Source organism: Stegostoma tigrinum, chromosome 8, assembly GCF_030684315.1.
Source record: "Stegostoma tigrinum isolate sSteTig4 chromosome 8, sSteTig4.hap1, whole genome shotgun sequence".
Taxonomy (NCBI): Eukaryota; Metazoa; Chordata; class Chondrichthyes; order Orectolobiformes; family Stegostomatidae; genus Stegostoma; species Stegostoma tigrinum.
Window position 1 is genome coordinate 42,555,345 of NC_081361.1, and position 16,695 is coordinate 42,572,039.

General features: G+C 40.9%; 1 protein-coding gene across 1 annotated transcript in view; it reads right to left on the minus strand.

Moving 5' to 3' along the window:
* LOC125456467 (KN motif and ankyrin repeat domain-containing protein 1-like) overlaps nt 1-10,504 on the minus strand; it is an 80,236-nt gene extending 69,732 nt beyond the window's left edge. The window contains exon 1 of the mRNA XM_048539588.2: nt 10,313-10,504. The gene's annotated coding sequence lies outside the window, so the exon portion shown is untranslated. The remainder of the gene's footprint in view (nt 1-10,312) is intronic.
* Nucleotides 10,505-16,695: the final 6,191 nt, after the last annotated feature.

Genomic DNA, 16,695 nt, shown 5'->3' on the forward strand with positions numbered 1-16,695 from the left:
GGGCAACTGTCCGTGTGGAATTTGCACATTCTCCATGTGTCTGCGTGGGCTTCCTTTGGGTGCTCCAGTTTCCTCCTGCAGTCCAAAGATGTGCAGGGTAAGTGGATTGGCCATGGTAAACTACCCATGGTGTCCAGGGATACGTACGTTAGGTAGGCTAGCCATAGAAAATGAAGGTTTACAGTGTTACTGTAGAGGGTGGGACGGGTGCGATGTTCTTTGGAGGGTCAGTATGGACTTGATGGGCCAAATGGTCTGTTTCCACACGGTAGGGATTCAATGGTTCTATGACTGGCTCTGTGACAAATTGGGGTTGGTGCATGTGTTGCTCTCTTTTACCTTGAGTGTGGTGCCTGTCAGACCCAGCCAATGCTCCTACTGACTTGTGCAGATTGCTGGCTGCCCTAACTCTTGTCGATCAAGTGATGCTGTTAGTATCATGGAGGTTGCTATTGAGGAAAAACTGAACTAGAGCAGACATTCAAGCACTGTGGCCACACAAGCTAACAAGAGGATATTTAGTTTCCCCTATTTCTGCCCAATAGCTACAAGCCAGGAGTGTGACGGAATACCCCTCAGATGCCTGGAGTAAGTGTGCCTCCAATAACACTCAAGAAGCTGCACAACATCCAGGACAAAAAAAAAGTGGTTTTTGGTTGGCACCCTATCCACCAAATTAAACATTCATTCCTTCTGCCACTGACACACATTGGCAACGATGTGTATTGTATACAAGATGCATTGCAGAATTCGAAGTTCCTTCGACAGCATCTTCCAAGCCAGTGACTTCTACCACCCAGAAGAACACGGCCAGCAAATGGATGGGAACACCAGCACCTGTAAACCATCCTGACTTGGGTAAATGCACCATTTCTTTGCAGTCACTAGATCAAAACCCTAGGGCTCTCTCCCAAACAGCACTGGAGGTTATCTACACCCAATGAGCATAATGATACAAAAAGGCAGCAGACCATTGCTTTCTCAAGGGTGTTTAGAGTTGGGCAACCCAGACTGGTCTTTCCAGAAATGCCTGAATCCCATCAAAACATTGTTGTCCACCCATGCTGATGCACCTCAAAAAGATGATTGCTGCAAATAATTCCATTGCCAGTCAACGTAACAAGCAGAAAGCTCAACAAACATTGACAGGTGAACATGACCTAGGTTTTCTCTCTGCCTTCGTGTTGCCGAGGAGAGACTGGGACAGTTGATGGGTGGATGGTCTTCTTTGCTTCAGACGGTGGAACCAGGTATTAAAATCATAGAAACAACAATTGTCCCCACGTCTGTGCATCAGCTGCTGACAACGATTGCAAATTCCACACGGTTGAATTTTGATATGACTTGTAGCTCTCCGTATAGCCTCAAAGCTGATAAACTGTTGCTGGCTGATATGAATTCAACTCCTTTTGAGCACTCGCTACAAGGAGGACAGACACATCAAAAAGAAGATCAATACCAATCTACACCAGTTTATGTTGTTAATCAAAGGAATCAGCTCAAAGTGTAAGAGAGGTATATTTAAATAATATACTAAAGGGAGACAGAGTTCCTCATTAAAGATTGTGAGATAATAACAGTTTGGATCAGGATCCATAATGATTTTATTCTGCAGTAGTGGAAACACTGATTTTGGGCTCAAACCATCAAATCTGGATGGTTTACACGGGCAGAGGTGCTAACATGAATTACCCAATACAAGGTGGCTTTTTTTTTAAGCACAGGGCACTAAAAGAATTTAGGATCGTTTTGAAGCTGAAGGAAGGAGAGTACTTCGGCTGTGGATGTATCATGGCCTCGATGTACTGGAATTCTTAATGTGCAGCATCAGTTCGACAAATGTGCTATAAACAGGGGCTGTTAAGCAAGGATTGTTTTGCTTAAACCCATCTGCCAACTGTGTGCTTATACATCTTCAACATTCCTTTTGTAATCTGTTCCTACAATAATGAGCCCATAAATGAGCCCAATCACTTTGTTTAATGAGCCGTACTCACCACTGAAATTACAGCTAATATGAAATTAACTTCAAATCTAATTAGATCTGTTTCTGATTACTTGACTTCACTTCAACTACTTCATACTTAAACGTGTTTCCTCTAATTAACTTTTTAGTTCTTAGTATGTCTGTACTTGCTTCCAGCATGACAGCTGGCCAGACTGACCATGATCTCTGAACTCTCAACAGATTTGTCCGATAGGATTTTATAGAATCTCAGGGCATCTTAAGAGGTTTGCATTTTTGCTATCAAATATTGACAGGCAACAATATTTGATAAAAATGGAGTGTTGGCACGTATAAAATAGTTTAGGAGATGATGCTGTGAGTCTTATTAATGAAACAATGGGGATCCGATAAAGGGGAAGAGTGTATAGAAAAGTGTGCTTGAGGCTTAGAAGAAATAAACTCAGAAAAGCAATGATTGTCATCAGTTTAATAAAACAATGTCAGATGAAGGTTGAAGGGTTGAGTTGAAAGAAAGATAATTTATCAAACAAGCAATATCCCATATTCCGTCCACAAGTCCAAATGGTTGCCAGAAGATTTCTTTTCTGTCAAACACAACCCACATGAAGGCGTGTAGATTCCACAATCTAATTTGTATTAAGAGAGAAAAGCTATTAAGGGTAATGGAAGGCTTTAAGATTGAATGGGAGTTTTACTGCAGATGAGAATAAAGACATGATAAACTAATTGAACAATTGCTTTGGTAACGAAGGCGGAAATATTCCTGATATTCCAGAGGCATTGTTAATGAATCATGAACTGGAATAAAGATAATAAAGGTAAGAAAACAGCATTAGGAAAATAGCAGCATTGATAAATCCCCAGGAACTGATTATTTCTACCCAATGGTTTTTAAGGAAATAGAGAAGGAATTTGTATGTGGCTCAACCATAATCCTCTAAGAGACTGGTGTCAAAAATTGTCCTTCGGGAATGGAAAATTGCAAGTGTAGCCCCATTATTCAAGAAATGCATGAGTAAAGCTAGGGCATTAAAGATTTATTAATCCAAAATCTGCTGTGGGAAAATGACTGAAAGCTTTATTTAAGGGCAGAAAGATTGAGCTCTTCAAGAAAATTGAGCCGACTCAGGGAAGCAGGTCATTTCTACTTTTTGAGGCAGTGACTAAAGTAAATCAGGGAATGTCTATAGATGGAGTTTAGGTAGACTTCGAGAAAGCTTTCGATAAAGTTTCACAAATTCCTAGCAAATTATTGATCTTACTGGAAAATTGTTTCAGCCATAAAAGACAGATAGTTAATGGATAGTTAGTTCAAATGGAGGGAGATTTTATTAGATCCCATGTGCACCAGCACTAAGAAAACCTCAAGCATGTTGAGATTCATAAGGAATCACTTGAATATAAACCGTACTGAGAGGTCACAGAAGGCCGACAATAACGTTCCATTAAAATCTGAGCATTCATTTTAACATGGATTGGAGGGCTGGGACAGTTTCTAGAGGATGAGCTTCGATGTCAGTTCAAAACTTGCCTGTTTTGGAAAGACATCCTGGGTCTCATTTAAAACTTACCAGCTAACCTAGCAACTGTCTCATACAAGAAGCTGTGCAATACTGCATCGTGGGTGATCCGCCAAGCAAGTAGGTCCTTGAGGTCAGTTGCCAGGCCTTCCCTATGGTAGGAAGAGGTGAGATCATGGCAGATGAGGCCACTTTGTGAAATCAGAGTAGGCACTCAGCCCAACCTGGCAAGGAAGGGAGAAAAAAAAACTTTGCAGTCTACATTTTTAGGCCTTTTTTGATTGCCATCCAGCAGGAAATTCACTTTATTCTAGTCCTTGTGGCATCATAAGGATCCTACATGCAACTACTAAAATGGACCTTTGACAGTTTTGGGAAATGAACTTGCCATCTGTTTAGTGGAGGAGTAGAGATTGTGACTCATCATCGAGTAAATGCCTTGGGGAAGTAACTCTTCAGCTCATTGGTCATGGCCTGGCAGATAGGTTTTAAATGAGGGTAACGCAGCTCAAACCAGGGATCAAACCTGGTACATTGACCGCTTGTAATCATAAATTTAAAAAATAGTATGCAGCACCACCATTAAATTAATGAAATGTTCCTTCAAAGTTTTGTCTACCGTTAACAGAGACAGGATTTGAGAGCAAATTGGTAAAGAAAGCTGATTTTTTGCAGATTGAACAACAGTTGGGAATAATCTCACCAAATTATATGGGAACTGAATTGAATCTGTACCATAAAAGACACTTTATCAAGATAATTATAATGGGAGAGTTAACACTTCACATCCTGTGTGATGCTATTCTTTTAACAGTGTTGTAGTGGGATTACAGTGTACCAAATTCCTCTAATGAGAAACGTATGGAAAAAGACTTCAATGCCTTCTCTCCACTGCAGGATATCTCAACCGCGAACCATTTTTGTCAGTTAGCCAAAAAGGCACAGTCCGTGCACCAGACTATCAAATTGTCACTGCAGCAGTCAGACGGAACAGACGATAAAAGAAAGAGATGCAAATGGGAATGTTACAATTTGAATCCTGCTGATTTTTATTCCAGAAGGCTTTTCTACTGCGCTACTGTGGGGCTCTTCTAACCAGTAGGGAATTGAAACCATCTGTCTCCAAAGATATCCACATATGAAATGCCAAGACTTTAGTGCATTTACCGTAAACAGTAATGGATACCTCTTCAAGACTGTTTATAATTCAAAACAAAAACCTTATTAAATTGCTGCTCTTAAACTGTAAGTTAGGTCAAATGTTTAATTATGGATTTTCTTTTTCCATTAAGCTCCCAGTTTTGAACAAGGGTTCCCTAAACCCTAAATCATCGTTTGTTTCTAGATGCAGACCAATATTTTTCAGGAACGTTTGCTTTTACCATCGAACGAAATTGCAAGGCTTGACTTTGAAGTCTCACTCAGTTCAGGATTGGTTCCCTGGCTCCATCTCACTCTGAATCCATTTTTGCCGAGGTAGGATAGTAGGAGCTAGTAGTGACTACAGGGCTGCCTGCCTAGATGTGGGAATGCTCGGGGCAGATCTTGAGGCCTCGCCTGCCTGGGTGCCTTCCTGTACCGGACTGTACTCCCATCAATCTCCCACCATGGTGACCTGGCTGAAAAGCATACTCTTTACTTTAAAGGTTAAAAAGTATCGAAGTACCCTCTTCCTTATTTACTTTCCATTTCATCTGCCCTGCTATTGGAAAGATATTGTGAAACTTGAAAGGGTTCAAAAAAGATTTACAAAGATGCTACTAGGGTTGTAGGATATAAACTACAGGGAGAGAGGTGACCTTATAGAGGTTTATAAAGTCATGCAGAGCATGGATAGGGCAAAATAGTCAAAACCTTTGCCCTTGGGTAAAGGGGTCCAAAACTAGACGGGTATAGGTATAAGGTGAGGGGGGGAGATTGAAAAGGGGCCTAAGGGGCAATGTTACCATGCAAAGGGTGGTGTGTGTTTGGAATGAGCTGCCACGGGAGGTTGTGATGGTGGGTACAATTACAACATTTAAAAGGCATCTGATTGGGTACTTGAATTGGAAGAGTTTAGACGGATATGGGTCAAATGCTGGCAAATGGGACTACAGCAATGTCAAATATCTGGTCGGCAAGGATGAGTTGGACTGTTTCCATGCTGTATAGCTCTATGACTCTACAACTCTGTTGTTTTGAAGCTGGAAGGCCTCTGACGATTTTGAATCTGGAAGGCCTCTGAATGTTTTGAGAGCTCACCCACAGGATTGCAAACCCACAGCTTAGCCATCAATTAGTGGACCCAAGGAAAATCACAACAAGTGACTCGTTTCCCACGCAGTACAAGTTTCTGACCCAAGACTTCAGTCTGATGGCAGAGATAGTAGGAACTGCAGATGCTGGAGAATCTGAGAATAACAAGGTGCAGAGTTGGATGAACGCAGCAGGCCAAGCAGCATCAGAGGTGCAGGAAGGCTGATGTTTTGGGTCTAGACCTTTCTTCGTCAGAAGGATCTAGGACTGAAACGTCAGCCTTCCTGCTCCTCTGACACTGCTTGGCCTGCTATGTTCATCCAGCTCTGCACCTAATAGTCTGATGGCAGAGTCTACAAAGCCACAGGTAATATCCTGTTCACTACTTCTCTCCCTAAAAGAAGTGAGATCCAATGTATTACAGTAACAGAACTGAAAATTGTTGCAAACATGAAACATTTCTTGTAAGAGCGCTATTTGTATAAGTTTGAAGATATTATTTTCAAAAATGGCCAGATTTTGCATTGACTTTGCTAGTGCTATCCATCTTTCTTCCTAATTGGTGGGATTACAAAAGTAAGTGATAATGGGGGACTTGGATCTCATGTTGTAACATATTGTTAGGAGAATGGAATGTTCCATGTGTGAATTCCTGAAGGAAATCTAACACCCCATGATGCCATTTAACAAAGAATGACAAAAATGAAGGCTGTCACTAATATCACTTAAAGTACCACATTATGGACATAATATTCCATAACATGTAAACATATTGTGCTCAGAAAATGTCTTGCTTTTTTTTCTCTCCAAAGATTACCTGTACCTCTACCTTTGCCATGATTTCATGCTTGGATTACAGTGTGTTAACCTGCTCTTCTGGATAAACATGCCTCACACACTGGCCACACTGTCATTGTGAACAGGCTATCACAGCTGCTCCTAGCTTCTCCTGTACTGCTCAAGCTGTCTATGGGACAAATTCTCAACAAAGAATGATTTCTCTGTCTCCAATTTCGAGGCTGCTTTGGTAATAGAATAGGCAGCAAGAGGAAAGTTTTGAGATCAGAATCTGAGTAAGGCTCGGAGCAGAATGGGACCTTTCTGCTTTGCATGATCTAGCTACTTACTGAACTGAACCATTTCTGTTCTTAATATTCTTTCAGCTCATGGGCTGTGATGAAAATGCATATTTCCTGGCATGCTATGTTTCTGCTTTTTGAATTCAAGGGTTAAATGGGTCTTATACTTCTCTTGATTTTAAAACGGCAGCAAGAATTTAATCTGTCCATTAATGAGTTGGTTCTCCAATGGTCTTGTGTTCAATGGAGATGGTGGTTTATAAAATTGTGCACAATATGATGGAGTGAACAGAAGACTGCAGCTAAGGAAACAAGCCAATAGCCCGAGTGCATCTCCCATCTCTATTTTACAAAGACCCTACGTTGTGCTTCATGTTGATAACACTGCATTCACTTTAGTGTAATCTACATCTTTACTACTTTGATCTGAAATTAAGAGAACTCGGTCTTTGCCAATTATAGTGATCCATCCTGCAGAAGGTCAGTATTTGCTTACTAAACAAGGAGGTGGAAGTTTTGTTTTCTTTATTCATTAACTGGATGAGGATTGTTGCTGGCTAGGCAGCATTCATTGCCCATCCCCAAATGCCCAGAGAACAGTTCAGAGTCAACCACATTGCTGTGGGTCTGGAGTCACATGTAGGCCAGACCAGGTGAGGATGGCAGTTTCCTTCCTGAAAGGACATTAGTGAACCAGGTGAGCTTTTCTAACAATTGACAATGGGTTCGCAGTCATCATTTGATTATTAATTCCAGATATTTTATTGAATTTAAATTCCACCAACTGCCGTGGTGGGATTTGAACCCATGACCTCAGAATGTTTGCTGGCTCTTTGATTGAATGGTCCAGCGATTATGCAACTAGAACGTCACTTCTCCTTGCAAGTTTGGAAAAAAATATTTTTGAAAAGTACACGGCGACTCCTTCTGCATCTTTCTCTGATCTTTTTGGCATCAGTGGCGATGTCCAGCAGAAGTTGAAAACTGAAACATAGAAACTAAGAACAGGAGTAGGCCATTCAGCCCTTTGAGACTGTTCCACCATGCAGTATGATCATGCTTAACCTTATTCTCAATGCCATATTCCTGCTTTGTCTCCATATGCCTTGATGCCATTAATACCTAAAATTTTAACAATCTCTTTCTTGAATATGCTCAGTGAGATGGCCTCCACAGTTTTCTATATTTACAAATTACACTGACTGACCACCTTCTGAGTGAGTCATGTGCCTTCATCTCAGTCTTAAATGGCCTACCCCATATACTGAGACTGTGTCTCCCAGTTCCAAACTCCTCACCCAGGGGAAACATCTCCCCTGCATGCAGTTTATCTATCCCTGTTAGAGCGTTGCATACTTCAATCAGATCCCTGCTCATTCTTCTGGATTCTGGTGAATGTGGGTCCAATCAAACCAATCTCTCTTCATTCCTGGTTTCAGCTGAGTGAGCGTTTGCAGCATTCTATCTCCCACACATTCATTTGGTGAGTGCTATATGGACAGTATTATATATAAATTCACATTACCTCAACTGGCGCTTCTTGTATTCGGTTCAAAAAGATTTGGTTTATTGTAGCACAAAGGGTCACGGAAATCTGGAGCTTTCTCAAGGGGTTTGATCATTTGACAGCTCCAAAATTGAAACTGAATGATTAACATTAGGTAAAGGTGTAAAGAGATATGCACAAATGTAGGTATATGATCTCCAAATAAAGTTGAAGAATGAGCTGATTGAACTATAAAACATGCTTGAGGAACTGAAAAACCTACTCCTGTTCCTAACATTAGTTAGCTCCTGAGTATTGTGAGCTCAGCAAAAACTATCTACATTTTCCAATAAGCAATTGAATTACTTGCTTGATTTGATGGGCATATAATATAGGAGATAATATTAATTTTCACTGTTCACCTTGTTGGGGATGGTAGCACTTTGAGGAGAGTTGCAGCTTGTAACATTGGAACGTTATCCTGGACTCCTTCGTAACAGGTGTATGAATGCTCCTTGGGAAATCTGTAAGTCAGCAATTAGGATTGGGCTAAACACTGACTGGGATAAAGCAAGTGTTCACTAGTTACTGCTATCTCCAGTGGTTTGATTGCTTCTTAACTGACATCCTGGCCAGCAGTGGATACTAACCTCAGTAATCCCTCTGGAGCCACTACCTGATGTTCTGTTATTGACACAGCAGATGTCAGCTGTAGCTTCACAGAAACTCTCTCTGAGATTGAAAATGAACAGTGAAGTCAGCCATTTCTTTCTTTTTTTAGTATCGATTTGATTGTGGGACTTGTGGGGAGGACTGAACATTAAAAGTATTCCCCCTAAATAATAACAAACCATGTTGGAAATCTGACGTCAAAACTGAACTTGCTGGAAAAGTTCAGCAGGTAAAATAACATCAGTGCTGAGAGAGTTAGAGTTAACATTTCGGGCTGATGACATTCTGATGAAACATCATTGACCTGAAATATTTATCTCTGCTTTTCTCACCGCTGTCCAATCTGCTGAGTATTTCAAGCATTTACTGGTTCTATTCCCTACCAGATAACTTTCTTAAAAATGGAGAAGATCTTTTATTTATTCACAGAGGAATAAAGCTATTTCTACGACATTCCTTTTGTTGAAATTGCAGCCTCCACGATTCCAGAATCAATGACTTGCTGCCAGTTTATGGAAAATGGCTTTTACGTCGTAAACATTTGAAATCAGCTAACAGATGCTTGCTTCCCAGCATTGAAATAAAAAGAAGCTTTCATTTCTTGCAGTCTAGATCTCAGCCCTCTCACAGATAAACACAACCAGAAACATTCAGCTTAGATGCAAACACCAGATGTGATGCAGTGTGGGTTTGGCAACTCTGGAATTTGAACCTAAGATTTGAGTGGGTTTCTTAAATCTGAATGTGGGAATTAATTTGCATTTCTCACTGCAGCAGAAACAATCTATTATTTATATTCAATGCAGACTATCTTAATTGGGCTGTTTACATCCAGTCCTTCGCAACAAAGTGGTGTTAGCTTGGACGTGCTCCAAAGCAGCCACGTTGTATATAGGGTTATAGTTCTTTGATATATAGAGACTTGGTCCCTAAAGGTTACAGTTTTCTATACTTACTAATACAATGAGCTTTTCAACTATATGCTCTCATAAAAATAGAAGAATTTGCCTTCAAGACAAATTAGTTAGTAACTTCTACATCCGAGCTACTGGAGTGCTGCTTCAAACAAAGTTAGAATTTGTGTAAAATTCAGATGCAAGTTCTAGAATTACAGTAACAGCCACATTTGTCCAACATTGCTTTGCAATATTTGCAAAATGATTTTCATGAGTAGTCGCTACAACATTTTGTCTGTGTAAAAAACATACAGAATACAGCCATTCCTCAAATGCTGAAAGTAAAGGACAGTTTATGCTCCAAAAAAAAATGCATTTTAGATTTCAACAATAAGTATAATCAAATATATCACAAAATCAATATATAGCATCCACAGAACAATAATTTGCCTTACCTTCAAAGTTTCCACAAGTATTTCTTACATTAGAGAAGCTAGTTTCGCAACAGTTCCAAAAGTAAAATGTTCTTAATCCAAACAGTACAGTTTCAATTGTTGTATTGATACCATCAGACTGTAGGGTATCATTCCATAAGGGGATAGTTCAAAATTTGCCAAAGTCAACAGAATAAGTCTGGCTAGTTTGAAAGTTTTTGCTCTGTGAAAACTGGTCACATGAACACACCCCCAATGAGCACAGACACACCACGCCTGCTTAGCAATTCATCATGGATCACTTGTTCTTTAACTATTGAGATGCCAGTTACTACTTGTATAAGGATATTGATTAAATATACACGCTCCATCGCCAAACTTCACTAAAATATTAAGTCATATCTAACTTACTACTGTGGACTGTCACTTCAGACTGCCAATTATAAAAGCAAATGACACTCCCTATGGGTTTGTCTACATGTTTTGAAAGCTATGTGTGGGCTTGGAACCTAAAGGAAGGAGTGCTCTTTCATGGGCAAATTCAAATATTCTTGAATAATTCTTTAAAAAATCCCACCAAACATTAGCTCTGCCTTTGTTCAAAAGGCAAAACATTGGACTCAGTTGATTATATGCTCTTGGACAGTGTTCTCAATTGATTATATACTCTTGGAGAGCGTTCATTTGGATAAGATACATAACTGATAAAATTGGATAAATCTGCTATCTTACCCGTTAGTACCGAAGGTGGATTGGCCCAGGTCCATTGTTGGAATCATATTGCCAAACTAATTGATAGAGAGTGAAATTTTCCACTCTCTCAAGTGATGTGGGCAGTGGCAAGTCAGTTGGGAAAATATGGTAAGAATGAAAAAATCTTACTGTCAATAAATATTTCCTAATTTTCCCCTTAAACCTTCAACTGCTGCATCAGTATCTGACTATTAAGTAGTTACAACTTTATTTCCATGCATATCCTTCCCACATTAGTCCCACTCACCTCATTTATATACCATTTCCAATTCTACTTTCCTTCCCTAAGAAACTAGACAGTGTGAATTCTCAGAATAAAGTCAGAGCTCGCCAATTATTGGTCCCAGACTTTACAAAACTCTGTCTTCACCACAACAATGCTGTATGCACCATGGCAATGTCCTCCTCCTCTCCCTGTTCAAAAGGGTGGCATCAGCAAGCCACCAACTTCATCACATCATCATTCCTGCACTTGATCCAACTCTGAACTGCACTTCAGTGCGTCAGGACTTCACTTTGTTGTCCAAGGGCACCTAGAACTTGCATGCTTCTGCTAGGTTACTTTGTATGCAGCACACATATATATTTCATGTATAAAAATAGCATGCATCTTATGGCTTCCATCTCATTTCTCAGAATTCATCTACTTTGTGCTGACAAAGTGATTTCCAGCCTCTTTGGTTTGCATTGTTTCTCATGCAGGGGAAGAGAAGGTGGATTGTTCTGGTTCAGAGGACTGAACAGTCCAAGAGAATGGTCAAGAAAGCATATAGCACAGTGCTACATCAATACCACACCGACAGCACATGCCAGCAATGTATGTGGCAATCACACTGCGCGTCCTTCAATCATATGACCCTGTATGAAAGTTAAAGGGGAGCAGTCCTTTGTATGGCCAGGGGCTACCTCCAAAGTCAGTCAGGAGGTATGTCAAATTACAGTAAATTTGGCCATGGTCGGTCAGACACTTGGTCCTGTCTGAGCCTGGGGGTCTTTGACACTGCAATCAAGATTTTAGGCCACGGTCAGTCATACAACTCAAATGCAATGAGACCAGGGATGATAGTTGAGACATTGTTGTGGGGCTAGATCATGCTTAGTTGGGGTTGTCGTGCCAAATCAAAATCAGGGAATGGGTAATGGATAGCCCTGGGATGTGAATGTTAATGGTCAGGGATTTCACAGGGGCAATACATGGAGTCCTTGGGAAATTGGGACATCAAAGCTTGGACTGGATTGCTGAGGGAATAGCAATAGTGAAAGGGGGCAATTCAAAATCGAAAGGTTGGATTTCATAGAGCATAGAAGGGTGGGGAATTCTGGCAAGTGGGGTTTGAGTGAATTAAGCGAGTCTCTCAAGAAGTATAAAGGCAGTAGGAGTACATCCAAGAAGAAATCAGGAAGGCTAAAGAAAGGGACTTGAGATAGATTTGGAACATAGGCTGAAGAAGAATCCAAAGAGACTCTACGATACTTTAATGGCAAAAGAGTAACAAGGGAGAGAATAGAGATAGTAGGAACTGCAGATGCTGGAGAATCTGAGATAACAAGGTGTAGAGCTGGATGAACACAGCAGGCTAAGCAGCATCAGGGGAGCAGGAAAGCTGACGATTTGGAAGTTTTCTGAAGAAGGGTCCAGATCCGAAACATTAGCTTTCCTGCTCCTCTGATGCTGCTTGGCCTGCTATGTTCATCCAGCTCTACACCTTGTTATCCAAGGGAGAAAATAGGGTGCCTTAGAGATCAACAAGGCTGTCTATGTGGGGAATCACAGGAGATAGGTGAGATACAAAGTGAATATTTTGCATCGGCAATTACTGTGAAGAAGGATATGGAAGCCAGAGAACTTGTGGAAATAAACAGTGGTATTTTGAAAAGTGCCCATTTACAGAGGAGGAGGTGCTGGACATCTTAAAACGCATAAAGTTGGGTAAATCCCCAGGTCCTGATCAGGGCAATGCTATAAATTTGTTGGAAACTAGGTAAGAGATTGCTGGGCCCCTTGCTGAGGTATTTGTATCGTCAATAGCCATGGGTGAGGTACTAGAAGACTGGAGGTTTGCTAATCTGGTGTCACTTTTTAAGAAAAGCGGTAAGGAAAAGCCAGGGAACTACAGAACTGTGAGCCTAACATCAGTGATGGGTAAGTTGTTAGAAGGGATTCTGAGGGGCAGGATTTATGTGTATTTGGAAAGGCAAGGACTGATCAGGGTAGTCAATATGACTTTGATTGTGGAAAATCATACCTTGATTGAGTTTTTTGAAGAAGTAACAAAGAAGATTGATGATGGCAGAGCAGTGGACGTTGTCTATATGGACTTCAGCAAGGCGTTCGACAAGGTTCTGCAAGGTAGACTGGTTAGCAAAGTTAGATCATGTGGATTCCAAGGAGAGCTAGACATTGGCATAAAAAATTGGCTTAAAGTTAGGAGGCAGAGGTTGGAGTTGGAGGCTTGTGTATGGAATGGAGCTCTCTTACCTGTAGTGTGCCACAAGGATCAGTGCTGGGTCCACTACTTTTTGTCATTTACATAAATTATTTGGATGTGACTGTAGGAGGAATGGTTAGTAAGTTTGCAGATTACACCAAAATATGTGGTGTAGTGGACAGTGAAGAAGGTTGTTTTGGATTACAACGGGACCCTGATCAGATGGGCCGATGGGCCTAGGAGTGGCAGATGGAGGTTAATTTAGATAAATGTGAGGTGTTGCATTTTGGCAAGGCATTTGGTGATAAAGTCCTGGGGAGTGTTTCTAAACGAAGAGGCCTCGGGGTGCATTGTTCCTTGAAAGTGGGAGTCTCGGGTAAACAGGTTAGTGGAGGAGGGGTTTGGTACATTTGCCTTTATTGATCAATGCATTGAATACAGCAGTTAGGACATCATGTTGCAGCCGTACAGGACATTGGTCAGGCCATTTTTGGAATATTCAATTTTGGTCTCCCTTCTACGGGAAAGATGTTGTTAAATTTGAAATAGTTCAAAAAAGATGTACAGGGATATTGCCAGGATTGGAGGGTTTGAGTTAAAGTGACTGGCTGAATATGATGGGGCTATTTTCCCTGGAGCATTGGAAACTGAGAGGTGACCTTATAGAGGTTTATAAAACCATGAGGTGCATGGATGGGATGAATATTTAAGGTCTTCTCCCCAGCATGGGGAAGTCCAAATCTAGGGAATGTAGGTTGAAGATGAGAAGGGAAAGATTTAAAAAGAACTTGAGGGACAACTTTTTCATGTGGGGGTGGTGCATGTATGGAACAAGCTGCCAGAGGAAGTGGTGTAGGCTGGTGCAATTACAACATTTAAAGGGCATTTGGATGGGTACATGAATGGGAAGGGCTTAGAGGGATATGGGCCAAAAGCTGGCAAATGGGACTAGATTAATTTAGGAAATCGAGTCAACATGGACAAATTGGACTGACGGACTGTACATTTCTAATGCTCTATAATTCTACAAGTCACAATCACTGCCCTCTACATGAAATGAGTGTACATTCAATAGAGTATTGCAATTCTCAAATCCATGGACTCAGGGGGCAAATTGAGGATATCAATGGTTATACAAAGGGCCGAATGTAAATAGAGGGAGGCTGAAAGAGGCTGAAACAGGGATAGGAAGACTAAAGAGAATATCAAGGATGGAGTGCCATCATGCTGTGGAGCCTGTCGATCACTTATTGAAATCTTGACATCTGTGATCCAAAATCAACAATGCAGTAATGATACAAAATAACTGTCATTTATATGGTGTGGGTGGACTAAGTTACATCTTTATTCTTTGGGGGTGGATAACATTGTTTGGATCTGAGTCTGTGCTGGGTACAATTGCATTAATCATGCATCCAATGATTCAGTAATGTCATCCATCAGAATCAAATTGCACTTCACTGGCTCCTCATTCATTTCCCAAGAATATACGTTATAAATTTTAATCTCAAACAATTCTGACCATTGTTTGGTTTGACCTAATTGTCTCCATGTAAGCTAACCAAATGTAATCAGTGGTAACGTAAACATTACCTGAACTTGACATTTCTGAAACAAAGTTCCATGGCTGTCAGTGGATCATAGCTATCACACAAAGCTGTCACATTTGCAAACTGACCTAATTAGTAAAACGCAAGACTGCCTTTTCTGGGAGGTTGGGGAGGTATCACAGTGGTTTACTGCCAGAATTCAACTCCTGGTTGAGTTCAACTCCTCCATAGTTTGAACACAATGGTTGTACTAAATGCATTTGCAATGGGTTCCATAACTCAGAGCTTCTTATCGAGGTGTGGCATTGACTTCCTCATGAAGCCTTCATGGCATATTGTGTCAAGGCATAAAAATGATGCTTCGTTATGATTGATGAAGTCTCAAGTGCACCATCAATGAATGGTGTGTTCTCTTTCTGACACACCCCACAGAGGATTTACTCATGAATCTGACATGAACATCTACATGCTTGGAGGCCTTATGCTCCTTAAGATGAGGTTTCTGTGTCTGGGCCACTGCAGCAGGGCCTTACAATATAATTTAAAAAGGGTGTGTCTCATTATTGTCCCTTGCTACGCTGTTCATGACTGAAACCGGCAAAGGAGGATTTCTGGAATGCAGAGGAAATGGGGATCAACAGCAATCTTCTGAAGATGAAGACGAGCATCTGGACATTGCTCTATCACACTGCAATTTCATCTCAATCAATGCATTGCCAAGCCCAAGAAGCCAGAAATAACTCAATGAAACCCACTTCCAGGATGAATGAGCAGGGTTTGAACCTAACTTAAGATTTTGTTGGTAATGTTGCAAAGCTTCCTCCTTTGTGGCAAAGCACCCGTGGACCTTGTTATTTCTGCAATCTTTGACCTTTTCTGTTGTAGAATAAAATTTTTTTAGGCGTTGAATTTTACGCTTGTTACCTTCGGGTGATCTCACATCAAGTATCTAGGCATTACAGGTTTGCTGACTGTTAGCCAACCATGCATTAGTTCACTAGCATCAAATGGCACTAAGGCTGTGTAGCTTTTAAGGTCTCGGTCTGTTTCTGACATTCAAGTACCGTGCAGTAAAATCTCTCATGACAGGCAGTAGTTTGAGGAAATCCTGAGGCATTGCCTTTTGAATCTTTCATCGTTGATTAGGCTTCACTATATCAGAGTGTTTATAAACCTTTAAATTGCCCTGAAATATTTGAGAATCCTGTAGGGTCGGATTTAAAGTGAGAAGGCAATTCGTTGTGCAGCTGCCCTTGGTAGGCTAATGTTGGGATAGTAGGATGCTTATTGCCGATTGTCCCAACCTTAATCTTACTGCTTCTTTTGACAAGCCGATAGACACAATGAACCTTTCCCTACACAGATGTGTTTGTATCATTACTGGTCCATACTCTCACTCTCCCTGGAGAAGCAGTGGCGTAGTGGTAACGTCACTAGACGAGTAATCCAGAACCCTGTGCTAATGCTCTGAGGACATGGGTTTGAATCCCACCACGATGATGAAATTGATTGTTGTTAACAACCCAGCTGGTTCAATAATATCTCTTGAGAGAAGGAAATCTGCTGTTCTTACCTGTTCTGGCCTGATGTGACTCCAGACCCACAGCATTCAGCTGCGTATCCACTACCACTATACAATTAGGGTTGAGTAATAAATGCGGGCCTAGCCTGC